The sequence below is a fragment of the Amborella trichopoda genome, chromosome 4 (genome assembly GCF_054954075.1).
Source record: "Amborella trichopoda isolate Santa Cruz 75 chromosome 4, AtrichopodaSantaCruz75HAP2 v2.0, whole genome shotgun sequence".
Taxonomy (NCBI): Eukaryota; Viridiplantae; Streptophyta; class Magnoliopsida; order Amborellales; family Amborellaceae; genus Amborella; species Amborella trichopoda.
This window is the reverse complement of record NC_142339.1, coordinates 12,877,555-12,886,102: the sequence shown is the minus strand read 5'-3', so window position 1 is coordinate 12,886,102 and position 8,548 is coordinate 12,877,555.

Genomic DNA, 8,548 nt, shown 5'->3' with positions numbered 1-8,548 from the left:
TTGAGAATAGTCAGACGCCTGCTAATATCGATGATTCGTTTTTAGATCGAATCAATGAATTGTTAAACGAATTCAATCAATGGCACCAGCGTGACCAAGAAGAACAATAACGTCGTCTATCATTTTATTTTTAGATCATATATTACTAATTTTATGCTTTATTGTAGTCCTTGTATGTTGATATACTTATTCTATGATAATTATATGTTTATCCTTTTGTGTGATGTAAATTAAATACTGAATGGTGGTTCATGTAGGGAAAGAACTTATCAATATTTGCATATTCATTCAAAAACATGAAAATTCTTAATGGAGTACCCTCATTTCTTATTGAATTCCTAAAAAACAATATTTATAATGAATTTTAATAATTTTTTCGGATTTTTTTTAAGCTTTATTCTGACCGATTCACCCCATTCCCGATCCGGATCGCCGATTCGCCGATCCGGATCGGTTTTTTGGAAGCCCGATCCGGGTCACCGATCCGTTTTTTAAACCATTGGTTTAAACCATATCTCTCTCATTTACCTTCATAATTTTTGGCTTTTCAATTTATTTTAAAATTTATTTTTCTCAATTCTTTCTCTCTCTCTCTCTCATGTATTCCTGTCTCCTAAAATCTTTCATGTTTATTAATCAATATTTTTACTATCTCACTAACTTAGTTTTTCCTTCCCATTATGAGTGCATGTTAATTTTAGTAATTAAAACTCTCCATCTCTCCCATCCACATATGTTTCTTTCCCAATTACTCCCTCTTGTTTCTTTCCATATCTCTACAAATTTCTTTGCATATGTCTCTCGCCTTCTCCCTCACCAATTAATTTTAGAACTTTCCCTCTCTCTTTTCTCGGTATTCTCTCTCTTTCTCCACGTATCCATATCTCTCTCCCCTCTCATCTCTCCTAGAATCTCTCGATCTCAAAAAATAAAATTTTTTATTTCTAAGAGTTTCCTCTCTCTGTCTCTCTCTACTTTTTTTAGGAGTGTATCTATACACATTCTACTTAATTGAATCTTTCTTGATCATGACTTAATTGTTTAAAAAGAAACCAAGATATTTTAGATAATAATAAATTTTATACAAAATATAAAAATACAAAAATATGATATATACATGTAAGGATCAATTGCATGCACATCTCTCTCTATCTCTCTATCAAATTTAGTTCTTCTAAAATAGGTAAGTACTCTATCTCTCTTTCCCTAAAAATGACAATGTGTCTCATAATCATGGGAATGTTTCTCACAATCTCCAGAATTAAGGCTCGTTCATATTTTTAAAACATGTGTCCACCCCTTAACTATGGCTTAATAATGTAGTATATATATTTGTCGTTTAGAGATCGTATACCATGAGATTATTTAGCTTTTATACAAGGTGGTCACAATTATAAACAACCTTCCAATATGAAATCTGATAGCTTGAGTGTATCTCAAAGTTCAAGAATATTTACTTTGCAGTTTGAGCTTGGTCAATGGAACAAATGCAGCCATCTAATTTCACATCCAAAGGTCAATATTAATTATGACCACCTTATACCAAAGGTAAATGGTCTCATTGTATACTTTTCTATTTTTTTAGACATCAGATTAAGTTAAAATTTGGTATGTGGATATTTGTCACTATCATACAACTCTACATATGTATCCTAAAATACTTTGCTTTTAGAAAAGGAACAAGTCTGTATAAGGTTGCAACCTTAAAAATATAAAATTAAAGTGAACCTAAAAAATCCATTGTAACATGTTGTTTTGAACTTGAAAAACCCTCCAATTGATCATCTCAAAATCGAGATTTATAAATTTGAAAAAGAAAAGGTTTTCGAGTCTCAAAAATATTACATCTTGCAACATATTATCTGGACTATTTATTTTCAGCATTTTCAAGTGTTTATAGATCGACTTGATTTAAACCATTTTTGGAGAAAAAATTTTTATAATTAAAGATAAACATGGATTCTTATGCTATCCTAAGAACTTTTGACGCCAAAATTATGTATCATGATAAAATTTGTTGGTGCACCTTTAAGGTTACAATTATGAAAATCACACCCTTTAGAAAATGACCTTGTGGTTGGACAAATTGCCACAAAAAAAAACACATCGTTGACCCCAAAAGAAACTGATTTTTTTTATATGAGAATGTATTGATTATGTAATTTACAGAAAAATCATGTTTTACTAATTGAATTTAAAAGTAGTGCATTCATTTATATTTACACTCAAATCATGAATTTTTATAGCATCAAGTAGATTTTAATTTTATATCTTTTGCTATGTATTGGATTAAAGCCAAGTAAGTCCTTACTTCCTAGCATCTCACAACTATAAATAATATTTAAAAAATAATTCAAAATAATAAATAACCAAAATACACTTGAATGCTCAATGGTTTTTTTACGATTTTTCTATTTCAATTTAAATATTTTTTATAGGTATGCGATGGTGAGAAGTATGAATTCACCAAAATTGAGCTTAATACCGAGGGCCTCGTTTCAAAAAATACACCATCTAAGGGTTGATGTATAAAAAAGATAAAAATAAAATATACCATATGCTTTCAAATTACAGGACTTGAGCGTAAAATATGAAATACAAGCAACTACTTTTAAAATTTGAAAATAAAATAAAAATTTCAAATACTTGCTTTCTAAAATAAAATATGCTTTATAAATACCTTGCTTTTTGTTTCAAATTCCTTTCTTTAAAAAAAGAAGACAATAAATAAAATAGAGATTAGAATATAATGTTTTTCGGCATGTCACAAAAAACGTTTGGTCGAACACCAAAAATTTACAAAAATATATGGTTTATTTTTCAATTTAAAAGTAGTCTTATATATTATATATTTTATACTTACTCATTTTTTTAGAGTCTAAATTATATTATATGTATTTTTTACATATAAGCTAAACTCAAATTTGGAATTTGGAAAACCATCATACACCTCTACAAATATATCCTAAAATACCTTGCTTTTAATTTTAAATCCTTTATTTTATTTTTTTAAAATAGATATTAGAATATAATAAGTTAAATGAACTTGTGGTTGACTGGACTGCAAAAAACGCATCATTGGCCTCCAAAAGAAATTGATTTTTTTATTTATGAGAATGCACTTATTATCTTTTATACATGAAATTTACAGAAAAATCAGATTTTACTTTTTGAGTCTAAAAGTAATTTCATACATTTCCTATTTACAGTCAAGTCGTGATTTTTTAGAGCATAAGAAGATTTTAATTTTATATATTTTGCTATGTATTGGATTAAGTTCAAATTTGGTGTGTCCTTACTTTTCATCATCGCACACATTTAAACAATATTTAAAAATAATTAATAAATAATAAATAACCAAAATACCCTTGAGTGCTCAAATTTTTTATTTTAATTTTTTAAATATATTTTATAAGTATGTGCTGGTGAGAAGTGTGAATCATCAAATTTCAGCTTAATATGATGTATAGAAAATGATAAAAATAACTTATACTATATGCTTTCAAATTAAAGGACTTGGGTATAAAATACGAAAGATAAAGGACTATTTTTAAATTTAAAAAATAAAATAGGATTTTCAGTAAGTGGTCATTCACATTTAAATAGGTGCAAATAAAAAGAGGAAAAAGGTTTATAAGCCCTTAGAACCCTTGATCTAGTGGTCCCTCTTAGAACCCTAGATCCAATGGTCCCTCTTGGAGTTTGTCTTCGAGGTGAATTGATTTAAAGCAATTTTTAATCTACATACCATGTTTGCTTTGTTCTTTTTTTTTTTAAGAACTTGACCTTGACTAAGATGACCTGAAAATTTCAATATAAAAAAACTCCCTCACTTTCAGCTAATATGTCCCAACAAATAAATTACCTAATTGTAAGTTTCTAGAGTGAGCACCTAACTATACATTTTTAACGAGAAAAAAAACGCTTACCCCTCTCTCTATAATTGTAATACCAATTATACTATTGAGTCCACGAAAAGCCCATGGCCCCCTCTAGGTTAAAAGTAAAGGACATTAAACTTCTTTCTTACCGTTTAAATTACAATATTTATCATTTTTCTTTTACTTTTCTGATTTTAAAATGAATACATTCGAGAGAATTTAGATGTAGCTCTAATAGACGATAAGAGGAAAGAAAATAGACTCAGATAGTCTAGTCAAATACAATATAGACTTAGTACAACACTTGTTAGGAGGTGTGAGTTAGTTTAAGTAGAAAGCTCAAAAAGACAAGGGGTGGCCCAAAAGACAAGGTTGGAAGTAGTGAGAAAAGATATACGGACTTATAGCTGAACTGAGGGTATGACCCTTGACAAAGCAGAATGACAGACCAAGATTTGCGTAGCCAACCCCAAATAGTTAGAAAAAAGTATCGTGATGATGATGATAGTCTTTTTTCATTTTCTAATAACTCCATCATATAAATAGAATTTGAGATGTCAATCTTAATCTTATTATGAGGTACACAAGAGAGAGAGAGAGAGAGAGAGAGAGAGAGAAGGGGATTAAACGTCATTTCTTTTGACTTAGAGAGCGTCCATGGGATTTTCCTGGGCTTGAAGGTTTAGTCGGAATCCATAATTATAAAGATGGAGGTATGTGTCTTTTTCTCTTTCCTAATTCGAAGCCAAAGTATTTTCGATAGGTCATATTGTGGTGTATGTATATATATATATATATATATATATATATATAACCAAAATTATAGCTTCAGCATTGAAAAACCTTCAAATCGATCATTTCGACCTTGATCATTATAGTTGTGAACAAAATTTAGGACTTCAAGCCCCAACAATAATGTATATTATAATACATTATCTAGAATGAGGTAAATGTGTACTGCTCTCTCTTTCTATATTGGAATGTGTTTCTATGCACTAAACACTATGTTGAAATCCTCAATTTTATTTTGGGTAAGTTAGTGGGGGAGAAGGCCCTCTACCTATTTTTCATTAATAGAAGATAAAATAAAATAAAATACAGCACACCATTTGCAACCCTACCCTAGGGCAATTGCACACCATCATGAAGTCAAAGAAGAGAAAAAAAGTCTGGATGTCTAGATCGCCAAATGGTGGTATCCGAGAAAACTATTGCCTTTTCAAGCAAGTGTATCAACCAACATATTTGCCTCGTGGTAGACATGGCAAATAGAACATGAATGATTTTCAAGTCTAAATTTGCAATTAGTAGCTATAGTAAAAAGCGTCCATGGAGATTTGCAGCCTCCACGTATTAGTTGTACGAGTAAGAAAGAATCACTTTCAATTTGCAAGGGAAAACAATCTATCTGTAAAGCTAAGTCAACACTCACTTCCAGATCACAGAATTCCGCATAGTTATTTGTTGCACTACCAAAGGGAATAGCAAATGCAGCAATGAAAAAACCATCATACTTCCTAATGACACCTCCACAACCTACTCTCCTCTCCCTGGATTCTGAAGAGAAGACCCATCAACATTTAGGTTAAAGTATTGCAGGTGAGGATATGACTATGTAATTAGAATGGTTGACTTTGCCTTCCATTGTCGCCATACTATTTGTAGATTTCCTATCATCACCTTCTCTTAAATATGATGTGACCAGGCCTTAGTGTTTGCTAAATCTCGAACATGACAAGTAACTCTCCTAACCAATTGCTGACGTTTGGACGCCTTCCCTTGAAACATGCAATGATTCCTCTCCTAAGGATCAAAGTAGCGGTGAAGAATAAGGAATACAAGTATTAAGAATATCATTGGACTTGAATCTGAATGCTATCAATTTTCTCAATGTGGTTGCAATGGATTAGTCCAGGATGAAGTGCTGAACACATCTACATGTTATCGATCTCCATATCCCCTACGATAAAACACAATCAAACAATAAATGCCATATGTTGTTATCATTTGTATGATAGAAGGGGCACACAAAAGTCAGGGTAACTCATCTCCATTGCATAAGAGAGGAAGTAGGAAGTCGATGGTGAAAGCCCAACCAAGAGAACCATTTCGCACTAGGATGACACTTAGAAAACCATAATACTTTAAAAATAAGTTGAGGAGAACCCCTTCAACAAATAAAGTTCTATGCCTCTTTAACTAAAAAAATTTCACCAGAAGAATGAATCCATATCAAAAAATCACTATGCAGTTTGAGAGGTGGTGTAAAAGCATCCACCTCCTTGCAAACTTTCAGTAAAGGGTTCAATGTAGGGGAAGGTAAATGACAAGTATGCGACAAACCATATAAATAATCAGTAACCTTAGGTTTAACAAAGACCGTCAAATCCTTAAAAATATTGGTACCATAATAGATCTTCCGACAACCAAGGATCTGCCCAAAAATACACTGACATACCATCCCTAGTAATCCATGTAAGATTGTCGCGCAAGAAGGATAACCCCATTTGAATGATCTTATAAGCATATGAGCAATTCTTCTTATAAGTTTTCTAGATAGAAGAATTCCTAAAATATTGTGCTTAAAGAAACTCGCTATAAGAGAGGAAAGATTAGCCAATATTCTCCATGCTAACTTCATAATGCCTGCAATATTGACCTCAAAGATGTTTCGAACCCAAGCCTTCCCCCTTCCAGTGTGAGACATTCCAGTGTGCGACATGGAATCCTTAATTTCATGATGAGGGGTTCCTTCTTTCTCTTTCTTTTGTTATAGTTCTCATTCCTTGCATGTAAGAATCACATTCGTAGGTAACTCATATATATATATCTCTCTCTCTCTCTCTCTCTCTTATTTAAATTTTTAGATATTAGCACCTATATCATAAAAGGTCACCAGAGGTGGAATTACGCAAATTGTCAACCAAATTATGGGTGGATGGGCGATTTTAGATGAATTTCAATTAATTTAACCAATTAAGATGGATTTCTGGTTAAGAGTGTATGGATCTAGTGGATTGGAGAGGAAATAGATCAATAATTTAGATAGAGGAATGAAGATGACGAGTAGAGATGACAATGGGCGGAGTGACCTGGTCAATCTGGCTTTGAAAAACTATGGCATGGGAGCCTGAGGACCGTGCTAGGGCCAGGCAACCATGGCCCGAGGGTCGGACCTGGGCCAAGGTCAACCCATTCGACATGGCCATACCCTCTTTTTTGTTTGTTTTGGATTCTATTTGACACCACCCAGTCCAGCCTTGATAGGGTTGGGCTTGGGCCAAGCCCTTTTTGGCTCTGGAAGGGCTGAACCTGGGCCCATCCTATGGGGCTAGGGTGAAGGGCAGCCCAACCAGTTGCCACCTCTAATCACGACAAAGCAAAAAAAGAGTTTAAAATAAGGACCAATCTACAGATTTCAGGTTCTCCCTTAGAGACAAATCCATGGTCATCCAGATCATAATGCAACTACGACTCCATGGTGCATATGGGTAATATTTCGCACATGTACACGCTTCACCTTCAATGGTGGATTGCTATCTCAATGCAGCTACCTATATACATGTCATATGATGATATTATGATGAGGTTTTAGCCATATTTTTGAAGGCCAACCATCACGCACAAGGGCCACACAATCCCTCGGTTCACTCATCTGAGTAAACACTAACTTCATCAAGGGCTGACCCACTGGATCCTCATCGATTTTAACTCTATACCTAGGTACCTTGGGTATTCCAATTCGACTGGCCTAGCATGTCGAGCCTAGTTCGAATATCGAAATATAGCATTTGCCTAATATGATCCACAAGATGACCACACTCCCATTGAGTTTATGTTTCATTTATATAAAATGTTTATACATGCTTTAATAAGGCCTTTAAATGACGAATAAGCTTAACATCTACCACTTGGCCTTTGGAGGCTTTACAATATCTCTTTCTCACTTTTTCTCAACCCCATCTCTCTCACATGCTTTGTAAAAACATTTGGAGCTAGCCCTTTTGTAAGTGGATCAGTTATCATTACCTCGGTGGTACGTAGTTCATATCGATCTCTCCGCACTACACCTCTTTGCGCATGTGATAGAAGAAGGGCTTTATATGCTTGGAATTTTTATGAAATCACGGTTCTTTGGATAGAATACAAGTCTCACAGCCTAACAGTGAATTGGCTTGAAATCTAGTTGATTAAGATATTTCTTAATCCATACAGCCTCCTTGGCTGCTAAGTAAAATGCCACATATAATGATTCCATAGTGGATAACGTAACCACATTTTGTTTCTTCAACTTCCAAGAAATAGTTTATCCCCCAAGCATGAACACATATTCAGATATAAATTTTGCATCATCCAGATCCCTTTGGTAACTTGCATCAGAATATCCTTCGAGAGCGATTTTTCAATCCTCCCATATATGTAAAAGCATAGTTCACAGTCCTTTCAAGTATATCAAAATTCTCTTAATCGTTTTTCCAATGTTCTAACCCTAAGTTGCATTGGAACCGGCTGACCATGTTCATGACGAAAGACAAGTCAAGTCTTGTTCCCTTCATTTCATACATAAGGGATCCTACCGTGCTTCTATATGGTACTCTCTCCATAATTTTCTTTTCTTCGTCGTCATCACTAGGGCACATTTTATTACATAGCTTTGTCTTCTTGTC